General features: G+C 44.6%; 1 protein-coding gene across 2 annotated transcripts in view; it reads left to right on the top strand.

Annotated features, from left to right (window-relative positions):
* The first annotated feature begins 3,205 nt into the window (after window positions 1-3,205).
* The window catches only part of PTPN21 (protein tyrosine phosphatase non-receptor type 21), a 308,385-nt gene continuing 294,629 nt past the window's right edge, over window positions 3,206-16,961 (top strand). For both annotated transcript variants that reach the window (XM_069637952.1, XM_069637951.1), the window contains exon 1: window positions 3,206-3,356. The gene's annotated coding sequence lies outside the window, so the exon portion shown is untranslated. The remainder of the gene's footprint in view (window positions 3,357-16,961) is intronic.

Here is a 16,961-nt window from a genome sequence, read left to right as displayed (position 1 = left end):
CATGCACACATACAGACCCTGCATCTCAACATACACAGCACTTACACGCCAAAACAAACATTCATGCACATCCAACCCCTCCCCACCCCCGCATCTCAACATACACAAAATAAACATTGAAAACCAAACATTCATACACATTTGACACTCCCCCACCCCCGCATCTCAACATACACAAAACAAACAACCAAAACCAAACATTCATACACATCCGACACCCCCCCACCCCACCCCAACATACACAACACAAACATACAGCAAAACAGAGTCGACACACAAACAGACCACTTACCGGAGACGTGCTGGAAGGCAGGTAAACTGGAACGCTGGCGAGGTAACTGGAATCGTACTACGGCTGGCATGGCCCAAGGCTGAAATGCCTTCCGGCATCAAGCCTTATGGACCATGCCAGCCGTAGTGCTCTCACTCCATTGGTGCAGCACACACGCACTACTTGGCTCGTAGGAGCGACGTGGTGCATGTGTGCTGAGCCAATGAGGGCCAGTGTTTTGTTTGGCCCGGAAGACACCAAAGACTTTCCTAATGGAGGGCGGCCGATGCTGCTTGCGGGCCGCCCTCCATTAGGAAAGTCTTTGTGCCTTGCGGGCCGGACAAAACAGAATGGCGGGCCACAACTGGCCTGCGGGCCGTACGTTGTGCACCCATGGTCTAGGGCAAAACAAAACGTGTACTCCATTGTACTGCATTGTAAGATGCATTGTACAATGATAACAAATTACTAAAAGTTGCAACAATGTAATGAGACTAGGGGAAACAATGTTGTTTCCTGTACTGACAGCCTGAAGGACTTGTCAGTTTCCCCTTGACAAATGAGCAAAAGCCAGTATAGTGAATCTGAATGCTTCACTGCACTGTAAAAATTTCAGGTCAGATTCAAAAATAAAAGCAAAACGTTTGGGGGTCCACAAAAATGAAGGAAAGGTTCTGTACACAGAAAACTTTTGTAATACCAGTACAGGCAAATATGGGTGGGCCCCTAGACAGCTTGTTATTTTAGTTTTATTCCTCTGAAGCAGAGCAGACATTTTTGAATTGAGTATGTTCCACTTTCAAACTAAAACGAACCATATAACTGAAAGGGACTATAAATAGCTTGCCACCTTTCTAATGCTATGCAGTTTTTGTTAGGCATAGATGCCAACATGGTGCATTCTAATCTCTAGGTACTTATTCAGACCTGTTTATTTCTTTGCTTTCTGGGACTTGCAGTTTGAGTTTTAGAATGGGAAAAGCAGAACTACAAGTTCTAGAATGCAAAGAAAAAACACAGGACTGCATACATGCTAACCCTCCCGATGTGGGAGGGAGACTCCCGATCTTCTCACCAAAATTGTGCTATTTTTTTACTTTCACCTGCCTTAACCATTTTGAATCTGAATTGGAAAATTCACTTCACCCAATATCTGTTACAAAATCTACCTCCCAGCTGTAGCAAAATGTTGGCATGTATGGGACTGGATAAGCACCTACAGATAGGAATATATGTTGTTGCCAACTATGCTTAGGAACACCGTCCAAACAAAAAACAAAAAACACTTATAACCATACCCACCTAACCTCTGGGTTTTTCCCAGAGAACCCGAGTTTTTTGGCATTAATTCGGGTCTCCAAGGAAGACCCTGGAGTCTCCAGGTTTTCAATGCAGTTTCCGGATCCCGTCCAATCCTCCATCCGATTGGCTGCAAAAGACTGCCGCTGGTAGCCAATCGGGTGGAGGTCTGGACTGGACCCGGAAACGGCGCAAAAGTTCCTCCCTGCGCACTATATTAGTCCTAAATTGAAGGGTGACTAAAACATAAGACAAACTGGTCAAAAAGAATGAAAGCTGAAGCAAAATAGGTGGGCGGATCTCTTGAGATGGGCAGAAGCAGAAACCGCTGTATGGTTTGAAGCTGTCACCAAAGGGGGAGAGCAGGAAGTGGGTCCCCTGATAGCCTGGAGGCAGCTGGTGACCTCGATGGCTGACCCCCACCAGGTCAATCATGATATAGAAAATTAGATGGGGCAACAAGCACTGAGACTCCTGGAAATGCTCATGTAGATGATGTAGCTGAGATGGCTCGAGTTCGGGGGGAGGGAGGGGGAAGGACGAGGGCGACAATGTATAATGTGATACTTGGTCATTGAATATGTACGTTCTAAAAAGTTATAATGTTTGGTGTGTTTGTGGTTTAAAAATAAAAATTGCTTAAAAAAAAAGAAAAAAAAAAGCTGAAGCAAAATAAACGCGGTAATAATGCTTTCAATTTCATTAATGACACCGGATTGAAAGCAATATTCCTATTTTTTCAGCTTTCATTCTTTTTGGCCAGTTTGCCAGGGCTTAAGTTGAGGGTACATGCGGGTGACACCCACTTTTTTCAGAGAGTGGACTCAGTCCCCCCACCCCCAGCTAAAATGAGAAACATTGAAAGTCGTCTTTGACTTCATTAATTAAAGCCGACCTCAGGGATTGAACCAGCCATCTGGTTTGCAGGCTGGACACCTCACCTCTGCACTATATAACCTCAAAGAAAATAACAAACTAAGGTGAAATGTCCCATTTCGGTACTGCAAGTTCCAGGGAAAACCTTTGCATTGGTTCTTGGAGTTTAAAACACGCACACATGTTAACGTTTTCAAAAACACTATTTGAAGAAAATATCCTCTCTTGGTTTTGTGTGTGCATTGATTTTATGGACAGCAAATGCCATTCATATTACGAAATGTGGCTGGTCATGAAAAGCCAAGTGAATGAAATGTGCATGCACAACCGAGTTTACCTTTTTGACAGGTGGGCGGGGCATGTGGGCAAATGGGCGGGGTCTTGTGTGGCTGTGGGCGGAGCAGACTTTCCGTTTTTTTCCCCCCAAATGTAGGCAGATACGCATATAAACATTTCACTGGAATGCTGGCATTAGCTTCATCGAGTTATAGTACCCCCGAAGCTGTGTCAATCTATCGGATTGAAGTTGCAATCACTGTTTTATCTGACTCGTGGGACGCTTCCCAATGGAAATCGATGCTGTCATTGAGGAGCACTTCCGTGTTTACATCCTAGTCCCCTTTCTTTGCCCATTGCTCGGGCTAAGCCACGCCCAGCGCAGGGATGCGCTCACACCATGTTTCCCCCAAGGCAGGAAGTGAGCGGAGCCTGTCTGTAGAAAGTAGTCCCTGGAGAAAGGGGGAGGGGGTTGGGGTGGAGCGGGGTGCCGTTTCCACATAAACATTGCAGGATAGCCGACGGGTGGGGGAGAAAGGAAGAGAAAAGGAGGAGCCAAGCTACGGGCTGCCAAGGAGACGCCGCGCTAAGACGCAGAGGGGCAGAGAGTGGTCCCAGCAGTGGGGCAGAACAGGTAAATATATAGCTGGTGCTTTCCCCCCAGAGGGAGGGTCCTGGCAGCAGCCCTGCTCTCATAATTACAGCCATCCCCTGTTCTCTGATCCAATAAGATCGGTATCACAATGAGAGAGTTCTGATCAGTGAATGCATGTATTTATTCTTCTTTTTTATTGTGAGATCCATGGACCCCCCCCTCCTTTTTTTTGTTGCAACTTCTAAAAGTTTTCGATGATTTGGATAAGTGTTTTTTTTCTCAATGTGTATGCAAATATAGACGTGTGCAGTGGCTTTTCTCCTAACCTGGCACGGTTCTGGGGGTGGTCCCCTAACATCGAGGTCTGGCAATTAAAAACTTCTATTGAAATGTGGTGGGCTACATGGCTGTGTTAGGGGCGTGGGGCCACCCTAGGAAAATGCACCTTGTAGGTTAAAAATGTGGATTAAACCAGGGCCGATATTCCACACAAGACATATTGTGATATGTGCAAATAACAAGGGGGGGGTCCTGGCAGTCTCTCTGCCAGACATTAGTCCAGGTTGCGAGAGCCTTACCCAGAGTTTTTAGCTCACTATCTTTCACAGAGGAGAAATATCCTAAACATATCAGTCTTTGTCCTTCCCTGGACAGTACAGCACTGAAATGCTAGGCAATTCCCCTCTGAACAAGAGTACCAACAGAAACCCCAGACACGTGTTTCGGTCTGGTTGAACCTCATCAGTGGGGTGTAGCTGTGCCTCTTGCTTCGGGTAGAATTGTGTGGTATTCCACGTTCACAACGTAGACTGTTTTTACCATTTAATTTGTGTGTGTGTGTGTCTCATTCACAATTGCCACAGTCATTTTGTGTATAGCATCACCTGTGTTTCATTCTAGCTAATTTGCTCTGACTTTTTCACACATTATATTTGTTCATATTAATAACAACAATCGTTTTAGCCATTGTCACATTGGATGTGATCAGGACGTTTCATGGTTGCGGGTTTAACGTGGAAACCATGTGATGTTGGATCAGCACCATATGTAGTTTTTACATTGTCTTCTATTTTAATGAATGTGCACGTGGTAAAACTGTCAATTTGCTAGCGACTCATAAAGTCACGCGCCACCTTAATTCTGAGCATACAAAAAGCACACCATTAATTTTATACCTTCCAACATTCAATTATCACCAGCCAGTGCCCTTTTTGTATAATGCATGCTTGTCATAGCAATCGGCTGGTGTGTGTTTATATAGTCTGTTTTTTTTAAACCTTTGATTGATTTGCTTGTTTTTCTCCATCTGGCAATTTATTTTCTTGCAGATTAGCACTTATTCAGCATTTCTATGTTAAGGCTAGACCTTATGTGCAACTGTTGCGTCTCCTGCCATAGGTTATGGCGCCGTAGCGCTTTTGACTGTCAAGAGAGGAGTATGATGGAACATTCATTAACAGTAGGAAGGAGCAAAGTGGGGTAGATAGTTGGGATGAGGGATAGATAAGATGCACAAGAAAGCATGAGAAGGAAAAGGTAGTGAAGCTATGTGTACAATTGGACCGAATGTATTGTGGGACCCGGCTGTTTTCAGTGGGGAGCAGTGCTGAAAGGAGAGATGGCTTGAGGTGTATTGCAGAATAAGCTGTACTTATTTTTAAAAATGATTGTAGCTGTGTACAAAACTTTCGGCAGTGTGCAAATATGTTTTCTATTGACATTTGTTACGTTTTTCTGGATGTGGTAAAGCGGTTATTAGCTCGGGTATGAGAACAATTATATTTTGGTGTATTTTGAAATGCAATGTTTTCGAAACAATGCAGGAAGGTGTAAAGCCAGAGACTGTTTTGGGTATATGACAGGAAAAAGACCAATTAAATGAACATGTTAGTGTGATGTAGTGGAACCCTCCAGTTTTCTAAGTACTCTAATGACAGGTGAGATTGTGCCCAATTTGAAGGTGCTTCTGTCTTAGTTTGGGCTATTAGGTGTAAAGCCAAACTATTACATTACAGTTGGGGAGAAATGGCATATTTATTTATTTAATGTTTGCTTGTTAGGCGCTTATACAGCAAGTAAAATACTGTTTCAAAGCACCCGCAGGGCGAAGGGAGGGCACAAGGCAGTAAAACACATCACAAAACACACTAAGTGCAGTGAGAGGAAAAAGGACGAACCTACTATGCCTTGTGAGTATTCAGAATGGGCAAGTGCAGCAAGGAAGAGGGCAGAGGCGGTAAGTGCTGGGGCGTCAGAACTCATGGGTGAGCCACAGATGAAGCGCTAGGATTGATGAGTGCTACACGGCCTGGAGCTGCTTTGGGTGTAGGTGCGAACCTCCAGGGCGGAGGGTGTGCCAATGCAAGTGCTGAGGATAGACAAGAGCTGGGCCGATTGGGTGTGGGAGGTCAGGGGCCTGAGGATGCATAACGGCCCCAGACACCAATCACATCAACTGTGGGATTAGCAGAGGAGAGTGGAAGGGAAGGAGGAGGTAAAACGTCTTAAGGAGCTTAGCAGTGGGAGGAAAAGGAACATATGAGCAGGCACACAAAGCTTGTTGGTGTTGTTTGGCTATTTGCCCACCAATTTACTGCCCATGGCCATCCTGATCTCCATGGGTCATTCCAACCGAGTTCCTGCCCCTCGCCACCCACAAATCCTCCTCATGGGAATTCTTTGAGCTTAATTTAATTATGACTTGTCATCAAACTTTGCACTTTAAGTGCCTACCAGTGTTTTGAAAGCAGTCTTCTGCGTGTTAATAACTTAATTGGAGCTGTAAACGTGCTACTGTGATGAAAAATTCTTAACCATTTCTGCCTTCAGCCACTCCATTTATAAGCACTGTGTACATTTCTGAAGTCCTGTTAAAAACAAGCATGGGTAAAGCCAACCATTGTAGCTTGTATATAAACATAGGGCATTTTCCAGCCACTGCTTTTAGATACCCAGGTACTCGCACTTGCTACTATTAAAGGCCAGATTTCTTTTCCGTGCCTACACACAGGCCCAGACTGTTGTCATTGCCAGTGCTTATTTTCACTTTCGATAAGCTACGTATCTAAATGCAGAAGGGGATATAGTGAAACTAGTTATCATTTCTCATTTATTGAAAAGGCGCTTTATTTTTTTTTAAAGTGCGCATTCAGAGTTGCCTGCCTACTAAACTGCTACCTGAAATCTATAAAGAAGCAGCAATTATGTTTTCTTTGTAGGCTATCACTTCAGTAAACCCCAAGTGTTTCATAAAAATACTTTGATCAAGGTATTGACTAGGTTGAGGTGTTTTTGAACGAGCAATTTCGTGTTGCTGCTCTGTATGAGAAGAGCCATTTCAGGTTGACAAACAACCCTTTGTTCTGCTTTAGTTGATACCTGGCAGCAGCCGTAGTTTCAGGAACGTAGGGTAGGTAGGGTGTGTGTTGTTTTCTTGTTTAAGGTATTCGCAAAATGAATTTCACATACCGGTCAGCACTGAAAAGATCAGAAGTATCGTTTAGGGTTGAAATCTTGACACTCGCTAACTCATTGTTGACTATATATTGTGTGCGCTCGACTTTTGAGGTACACCAGCTGAAATTGGCCTTTGAACTTATTTTTCAGTTTTGGTCTATTCTTTTTGAGGGAGAACATTTAAGAGGTATGACTAAATACTCCCCAAGAACCTTTCTGTTAAGTGTCTCTCAAAGCTTGGAGGCAAACGGGCCTCAGATCTTAAAACACACCAATAAATCTCTGTAGGAAACCATTTTCTGGCTAGAAGAAGCTCTGGCAGTCAGCCAGCCTCTGTTTCCTTGACATGCCAACGACCTACAACCAGTAGAGACCCTCATCCTCAAATAGTCGATGGCACAGCAGATTGCACGTGGCACTATACCCCTACCAGGACCAACTACCTCTCCCTCAAGACACTTAATATTAAGATTTGTTGAGCAGGAGCTAAAAGCTGCTCCTGAGTATCGAGCATCACCCAGTAAGCAGACGTTGTCTCTGTGGAACGGAGAGCGAGCACATGGCATGCGCACATGTAACTTCCACATGAGATGCACATTTTACCTGTGTGTGTGCATTTTTTATGATAAATTATGATTTACATCTATTATAGATTGGCTCTAATTATCGTTAATGTGTATAAAAAGGAACAGAGTTAATGGAATGGGATTGTGAAGTGTGTAGCGGGAAATCAAAGCACTGAATCAAACCAAGAAACTACTAGCCTAAACTGTGAAGTAGAACCAATCACATATCCGGACATTCAAAAGACCCAAGTCCACAGACTTGCATTCCAAAGTTCAATGGCAATCAATTGACGCGGAGAGTACAAAGTAGCTCTGGTTAGTTGTGGGTGTCAAGCTAGCCAGGCAGCAAGCAGGAGTTAAACCGCTTCCAGTCAACTCGCTCCCTTCATAGCACTAGTTTCTTGATGTAGCCATAAATTTGCGTCCACTGGTTTGTGAATCCTTATATTGAGTGGTACCGCCTTTGTCCATTTCGCACCACTGTGATGTAAATTAAATGTTGACCTTCTACCATAACTGCACTCCCCTCTACTACTGCGCTTTGAAGCAGATATCCACAAGTTAGCGCATTACACAAAGTAAAGGCCCGCCAGTCACACATGCACACAATATGGGTTATGCAGTGAATGCATTATTTATTGTGGCAACTGGGAGTTGGCCCCCTTCTAAATAAAGACCCTTGATTTTCAGCTGGCAGTGAATCTGATTTCTGAAAGTCTTGGCAGGGACACAGCGGTCTCTTATTTATCCCAGATGGCCAGACTCCAGCAGCGCTCATGGCAGTCTATAATGCAGGAGTTGGGAATAACAGCATCTGGAAGGCAGGCTGATGGGCCAGGTGCCAGGTTAAGCACTATGGAGTTGAACGATGGAGCTGGGCGGTGCCTGGATCACCGATCAAAGGAACGCATTGTGCTAGCGAACCACTAAATATGAACCAAGGTCCTTACCTGGCCCATGTGTGGTTTTCAACTTTAGTTGCTAAAGCAAATGAAAATGTAAACTAATCCAACAAATCTTGATGAAAGTGGCTCTCCTAAAAGCAGCTGTGCTTTTCTCGTATGGACGGTACATCTGCTTGCAGCTGTGCAAATATACGCTGACTTCTTCAGATTCAAAATAAACTACTTATGCCAAGCTTTTCATGGCATCATTAACATGGAAGCACGTGGAATCTCTCTGTTCAGCCAGGCTTTTGCGGTGTGGAGCCTGTACTTTTTCATCCAGAATTTGTACAGGTGTCTTGTAAATTCATTAATTTTCTGCTTATGTTATGGCATGTTATAAAGCTTTCAGGCGGCGCCAATTGCCATCTGTGACAATGCACAGGATCTCGTCACTTCTCCCCAGGGGGAGCCCTTCCCTGTGAGGCTAGGGAAGTGAGCCCGCTACCTGATAGCCCCCCTAGAGGTGGTGGAAAGCGAAACCTCACAGGGAGAGACAACCCTAATGGGGATGAGGACTGCCATTCTACGAAGGAACTCCCTAACCCCTTTTACCTTGGAACCAAGTACTGTCAGAAATCCCATATAACACGATTGTCAATGTCTCTTCCGTCCTTGATCCACACATTAATATAACTCGGACAAAGAAGAGCCAAAGAAACTTGCAGAATAATAACAGATTGTCGTACCAGAGTACTGAGAAGAGTTGGCCCGAAGGATGCATATAGATTCTCTCAACAGCAAAGAAGGACTTTAACTTTACACTGGGGAGGATCCAGCTAAAGGAAATAAAGATAGAGAAAGGACTAAGAAAGGGAGCAGCCAGCATGAAGCCAGTCCAGCCTGGGAATTTCGAACCTGGGAACATGAAGCTGCAAGAATGCTGATCCCCAGTGGCAATGACACCCAGGAACAGTCGGTGGAACATTGTGGTGGAAGCCAGGCTCCTTACCAGTGAAAGGGGAGAAAAAAATCAGCAGTGCTGGGACCTCTGGGAGGTGGACCATGTGGTCCTGCAACTACGTTGGAGCCGTGTGGCCCAAGTCCCTGTGAAGCCGCAAGGATGAAGCGATGAGCGGAGTGAAGAAAGCAGGAAGCGCTGAAGCAACGCAAGTCGGCCAATTTCCCCCCCCCCAGGAAGAACCGGCGACGCAGTGCCAACATGAAACCGGTAATGGGAGTAGCGGGAGACCCGTTAGGGGCTTGGAGCAGCTCAGAGTCAAAGTCCCGGGCGTGATCTCCCTCGTCACAGTAGTGATACCTAGAGAACCAAGAGGAATCTCCCACGTCACTATGATCATCCAAGTAAGATTAAAGAGGCTACTAGACAACAAGAGCTATCTGGAGATAATCTTCATAAAGTAATAAGACGGGGAAGAATTGCTGGAACTGTAAAGCAAGCATTAAGAAGCCCTGGGGGAAAAAGTGAAGAGACTTTTGAGGACAATTGTAAGAGAATATCCCAAGGCAGCCCACAACGCTGTGCGAGGTGGATCAGGAGAAGGGAGTCACTATTGTTGAATTAGAAGCTGGTGCAAAGTAGTGTTGAAAAATAGATAAAGACTGATCCATTTTCCCAGGAGAAGGGAGTAATTCTCCTGGTACTATTTTCCTTTAGATGCTAAACCCTTTTGTATATTGGGGGTAGGGTTAGAGTAGGTTTTTAGCAGAGGACTGATAATGTTCATTTGGACTAACATCCATATGACGAGAACCTGAGTTGATATTTGTTTAGGTAGGGATAACCCTTTGGAAATGGGCAGAGGTAGGATCTTTTCTTTATTTCTAATGAAAAACGTGTTGAAATATGTAACCCCTTTGTCCAACTCCTAACTCCACCACACATCATAGTAGGTTTACAGCACTTGCAGTGCGTTGGAGAAAATTGCATAATTTGCCCCCTTCTGGGAAAAACCAGATTGTAGTCTGTGGAGAAAAAGAAGAAAGGAGAAAACTGGGCAGAAAGTGGGGGCTGCAATAGGATTCCAGCAAGTTGAGAAGATAGGACGGGACTGTGGTAAAACGAATATGATTAAGCAGTGGTGCCTGTGACCGATGGTAGCAGACTAGAATGGATTCTGATCTGGAAAGAGGTAAAACATGAAAGCTCTTGGTGAAAAACATTGTCCAGTGGTGATGTTTTCGGGTACTGATGGTGGCAATTTCCTGATGGGATTAGGGACACTATTAAAACAGTTGTATGCGTTTTTGCGTTGTTTTGTCCATCTGTATCAGGGGTCTGCAACTTTTTGCACTCCAGATGTTATGAACTACAACTCTCTTCGGGCCTAGCCAGCGTAGTCAATAATGAGGCATCATGTGGGTCTAAGTCCAAATCATCTGGAGAGCCACAGGTTGCAGATGCCTGATCTACATCCTTGTACATAATCAATTGTTCCCAACACCTTCCGCTTCTCTGCCACTATGCCATTACGTGTAGCAGAACGTGTTACCCACTAATAACATGCACACCACCCATTCTTTTTTGCCCCCTTAATACAGCTGAAATCCGTGTGTATTGTAGTATGGCCATTGTGCCAGTTCTTGAAGAGAGAATTAAACAGGTAATTTTTTAGAGCTATTGTCGCCAAGCCTTTACCCAGGTCTTTTAATCTGTGCCTCACACACTGCTGTTGCTTCCTACATTTTTTTTTTACTTGTCTCTGGGGAAATTGAAAAGCACAACCATAGTACCTGGCCACAATCGCCCAGTATGGACGGTCATTCATCACTGGATGAACAGTAAGTGGTGAAGCTGAGCAATGTGCTCCTGCTGAGATGCCTGCCAGGTTTAGAGTGGGCAAAAGTGGTTCGCAAAACTGCTCGATCAGTTGGCTATGGCCTATTTATGTCTCTTTGTTAATTTCCCACCTCTCACCTACCCTTGGTGTGGATTAATTGGCTCCACTGCTTCTGCTCACTTCATCTGAATGCTAGCCACCATCATTCATGAGAACTCAAAATGCACCTGCCCTCAACCCTTTCACAAAGGTTTTAAAACTTGGCTTTTCGCCCAAGATCTTATCTAACTTTTTGTTGGCTGCAACACTTGCAGCCAGCAGATGTCATTTATGCAACCCTGTATGTACCTTTCCGTAATCTACAATGTATGCAGTCGATTTTAGGTGGTGCCTGTAACCTACTACCACCTCAAATGACCTGCAAACTAATGCAAGACTATGCTGCAATCTGTAATCTACCCTACTACCCTGTGATATATCCATGTAATGACTGTAACCGAATGATGCAAGCAACAACTGTAACCGAATTCTTAAGCTAAAAGCGCCTAAATGCCTCTGGGTTATATGCGCTATATTTGCTACCAAAACAAATAAATAAATAAAAAAAAAAAAAAATATGCGCTATATACATTAGAAAATAAATAAATAAACCCCAGGCATTTCCATTGATCAGTTCACAGCGCTGGATCAGATCATGTCCTTGCTTGAAGGATAGTGGTGTGTAAAATATAATTAGTGACTTATGCAGTACTGCTCATTTCACCGGTGCTGGTCATCGAAAAAGCTCTAGAGGTATGCAGTGATTATATCAAATAGAAAACAACGAATTACGTTTTAACAAATGGAAAAAACAACGGAAACGAAAATAATGAATTTTGGAAAAAACTAAAAATGGGAGTGGGATTAGTGGTTTTGGTGATGGGGGTGGAGGGAGAAAGTATTGTGAAAAAAGAGGGGGGTCTACGGGAACCCCCCAAAAACAATAAAAAAGCCATTTTTCTTTTTTGAATTTTTTTTTTTTAATTTGTTCACATTTCATTAGTTTTTTCATTCAATGATATCACATGTAACCGGTGTTGACAGCCGAAGACTAGGAACAGACTTGGATTGTTGGGTGTAAATAGGGTAGGTTTTAGCTATAACTGAACACAGCAACCACATCTGTATTTCTTATCCTTGCCTTGAATTATCGCATGAAAATTTGATCCGTGTATGTATTTCCACTTTTCCTCTCTCTCCTTATTGATTTATTTTATAGAAAGCATACTGCTCATGACAGAGGGCATCACAGCACAAAAACATAATGTGCAGTAGAATCATATGAGCAATAGATGGCTTTATATATGGAGATTGTAACGCTGCAGAAGTAAGGGTCGGACACAAAGGTGGCATAGTTTTGGTTATAAACTTTTATTAACCAAAACCATGTTAATTTGCACCTTGAAACACTTGTTTATAGGTGCATTATACATACCCAAACAATCAATCAAAATGGTTGGGAAAATAGCCTCGCTATCCCTAAAGCTGGTTTCCCTGCCTCAAATAAAACGAGTGAACATGTCAGGTTGTCAAATAAGAGTCTGTCACTGTCTTTTTCCCAAAACCTTCTTCTGGTGCTAACACTAATAACCTAAACCAAATGTGTAAGGGTGTTGTGATGCATCAAGTGGAGTCATCCCGTATTCCCGGCGGTGACCTCCCACCTGGCCAGGGGGCGGTGGGTGCTACCTGATCCTGACCCAGGGGGCAGATTAATGAGGGGGGACCACATGGGAGGAGACGGCCACTAGGGAGATGATGTGACTTCACTGAATGAGTTATCTCCCCCTTTCGCATGAAGAAAACCCTCTATTACCCAAGACCTTTTTCCATGAGGAAGAGCGTCTGATGCCCCAGAACCTCATGGCATACTGTCAGATACGTGTTCCCAGTAGTAGGATAAGTAAACCCTCTTCATATTATTTTGGCCAAACTCCTAACCATAACACCAACTCACACAGCTCAAACATGACACTTTCTTTTTTTTTCTTTTAAAGTTCCTTTAGGTAAAACCAGTAAAAAGAACTATTCAAATGCCAGATCTATGAACTTCAACTCCTGGAATTCCCCAAGTACTGTGACTATGAAGATGCAGGAGTTTGAATTGTGTACCAGGAACCTGAACAAGGTGAAGTGTAGTTGTTTTTCCAAAGCACCTGTGCGTGGGTCATTTGAATCTGATGAGTGCACTATTCGGAGAGGTAGTAGAGGAGAAGACGCTGGTTCCTGATCAAGAGCGTACGAATGCAAAGATCATCTACCGGTGTGGCAGAGCAGAAGAGGCCGCCACGGGAGGGACAGAGTCCGACTGTAGTGCCATGGGAACGCTGGGAGCCACGAGGAAGGTCCTTGGCGTGTTGAGAAGCTGGCGTTCTCCGTTCCGGATCCCGGATCAAAGTGGACGTGCAGTAGCGAAGCTGCTACGCAGGGCAGAAGAATGTCTACAGCCTAAATTCTGGAAAGCTGGTGGGAGCTGCATGCTGCAGAATCGCGAACCTGACTGGATTTGCTGGAGAAAGCCTTTGAATCTGCCTGAAGCCAGTGGGGACTATGGTGCGTTCGGGCGACGGCACCAACAACACTTTGAACATTATAGTCTTGTGAATACGACGAAAGGCTTGCTTAAATACTAAAAGGCAAATCGCAATGAACTGAATGTCTGAAATGTAAACGTGGGGCCAAATTTAAAGAAAGTTTACCCGGGGTATATATCTCAACGCGAGAGACGTATCTACGCTATTGATGATACAGGAAAAGCACCAGGTGAGCAAAGCATATAAGAAGTCCTGGTAAACTAAACTCACCAGGTGAGTAAAATATATGGGAAATCCTGACGAGCAAGACAGCAAGCAATTGATCTCTAAAAGTCCTGGCAGGCGAGTATACTAGGCAAGTGAAACTCTTAACTGCAGACCTGGAAGTCGAGAACACCAGGGAATTGGCATTTAAGAAAGAATCCTGCAGGAGACTACATCAGGCAGTTGGCATTGTATAAAGAAACCCAGCACGAGAGTCAACCAGGCGATTTGCAAGCCTTAAGAAATGTTAAAGGAAAGACTGGCGTTTTAATTGTTGACTCCTGGAAGTTGGATGTTAAAGAAAGGCATTGCTATCCAGATCGAGGATAAAGCAGCATTAAATAAAGACTATTAAAGACTTGGTTGCTTAAACAAGAATCTTGTGAGTCCAAACAAGATACCAAGGAACTGTTTACAAAAGTAACTATCATTCTTATGATTAAGAATCTAGGGGAAAGGATCCACCCTCTGGAACCAAGGGCTTCGGTGTTGGAGAACGTGTTGGAATTATACTTATTTCAGCTGTGAACACTTTTTGGCCAGTTGAAGATATTTTTCCTTACACATTGTTATTTGTTTATAGTGTGAGGGCCAGGAGAGGACGTTTTGGACACAAGGATGCTTTTTTTCATTTATTGACATCCTGACACAGACAGATCCTTAGTACGGGCTTATAACCAGGGCAATCCGCTTTAGCATAGGGTCAGAGAGGCATTTTCCAAGCCTTTTTCTTTTAATAAATATCTTTGGTAAAAACATGACAACCTTGTGTCAGGCTCTCATTGCTGACCCCTCAGGGTTCTGTTCCAAAGTAAATTGGTAATGACAGTCCCCACCAGCAGAAAACTTCCCAATGTCTCAGGTGATCAAAATATTCCACAATGTGTAACTCCAAGGCTTAGGGATTAGCTCCTTTCCCCTGAATGTATTCTGCTTTGTTTTCCTTTCTTTCTTTATCTCCTTGGGTCCCAGATCCCTTCTCTTTTTGGACAAACTTAACTGTATTTTTATATTCTCTTCTGGGTGCGAGTCCCAGACCTCCAGTTTCCTATTTTACCAGCTTGGTGTACGGTCCTGCCAACCATAGGTTTTCTTCTGATCTGTCTCTTTTGCTTCCAGGGTCCTCTTATTCTCAGGTTCTCATGTGGGTTTGGCTGTAGGTGTGGCCCCAGACTCGCAATGTGCGGTTGCAATTGCTTGGTTTACTCTCGTGCCAAGCAGGTGCTTTCATTGGACTGTCTTTTCAGGTCCCACAGCCTCTCATTCTCTGGGTCTCATATGGTGTGCGAGTCCCAGACTCTCAATGTGCGGTTGCAATAGCTTGGTTTACTCTCCTGCCAAGCATGTGCTTCCTTCTGTACTGTCTCTGCTTCTCTCAGGGTCCCAGACCCTCTTATTCTCTTGCTCTCATATGAGAGAGGGTCCCAGACCCTCTTATCTTGTGTTCTGCAGTTGCTCCCCTATTCCACCCGGACCTCCAGCACCTCTCTGGCTGCCTGCGTACTTGTTCCTGTAGTACACGTCTTCCGAGCAGCTGTGCTTCCATCTGAGGCTCCGGAAGAGCGCTTCATCAGCGTCGTCTCAGTCGGTCAATTTGCATTTGGGTTTCACTTCTCTGTGGCGGTCACTCCGCCAGTCTCTCTCTTCTCCCTTCTCGGTATGGGGCTTTCATTTCCGGTGGCATGCCAGGGTCTGGGGATGCCTGGAGGATTGTTCGGGCAGCGAGCAAAGTAGCTCTTTCTCTGTGGACTACCTTTGCGCCCCCATGCACACAGTCTCTGTTAGGAAGAATTATATGCAGTACCCTTTGGGAACACCACACACAATTAGGACTACAAGTGACAGTACAATTTCACCTTTGGTGCAAGCCTGTACTACACTGTTCAAGTGGTAGCAGTAGCGGAGCAGCCAGATTTATCTCAAGAGTAAGCGAGCAGTACAAGATAGTTATACAAAGGACAGCAATTACTATGATTCAGGCAAACACTGACTCAAGGTTTCTAAGTGAAAGAATATATATTTATTTACTCAACCGTTGTATAACATTTCACTATTATAAGCAAGTCAAAAATCACACTCTTAATAGACCACACCACTTCCCTTAAATTCCAGACAAGTTAAGCTCACAAAATGAAGCGGGAGCAAAATGGCACTCCAGCAATTTAAAAGGGAGGGAAAGACAGTTATTAGAATTTAGGCAAACCAACGGGTAAGTACTCAGGCCAATTGAACAAGAGGAACTTCAGTGAGGAGATCAGCTAGAAAAGGCTTAGTGCCAAAGTCAATGGGTCAAAAGTCTTTTGCTCAAGATCACACAGTTCAGGGTAGTTCTCAGTAAAGTTCGTGGCACAGATTCTGGATGAGATTGGCTGGCAGAAAAGTTAGTTCAAAGAGAAGAGCAGGACAAGCCCTCGGATTGGCAAAAGATTTCAAACACTTTCACCGCGGTTGAACGAAATAGACAACCGGATTTGCACAGTACCTTTAAAACAGAGAGTGAGCTGAAGCAGGCGTTTCTGGTAGTTTGTGCAGGTTCACGTTTCCTGAAGCGACTGTCGGACTGACAAAAAGTAGGAAGACTGGAGGGTCAAGCACTACCCAGGGAAGAAACCAGTAGCAGAGCAATGCACCGAGGTGCGCTCCTTAAAACCCAAGCAGGGTCCGACCTTCTTGGTTATCCGGCCCACTGTAGCTCTGTACAGCGAATCCGACCAGAGGAGGGGGCCTGGCTTGTAGTTTGGGTGAACTGGTTGGTCCCACCAGCTCAAGGGAAGAAGTTTCATGGAGGATCTTCTCTGTCGTGGGATTCTGAAGATTAAGACCCGCAGCAGGGCTTCACCGGGCGGTTCAGTCGTTGCAGGGGTCCTCTTCTGTCAGCTGCTCGTTGGTTCTTGCCTTCCTCTGCCTTTCCAGTCCCAGAGACCTGCTTTTTATGCAGTTTTCCCCCATTCGTACAGCCTGGCTGTCAATCACAAAGCAGGGTGGCTGTCCTGGCAAGGACAGTCCCCTCAGCCAATCAAATAGGAGTGCGACTTGGGTTACCAAGGGAACCCATGGCCGGGGTCCGAAGACCCCTCCCTCACATTCTGACTACCTAGAC

This window comes from Ambystoma mexicanum, chromosome 14, assembly GCF_040938575.1.
Source record: "Ambystoma mexicanum isolate Mex_15411 chromosome 14, UKY_AmexF1_1, whole genome shotgun sequence".
NCBI classification, from domain to species: Eukaryota; Metazoa; Chordata; class Amphibia; order Caudata; family Ambystomatidae; genus Ambystoma; species Ambystoma mexicanum.
The sequence above is the reverse complement of the archived record's forward strand: the minus strand, read 5'-3'. Positions and strand labels throughout refer to the sequence as shown.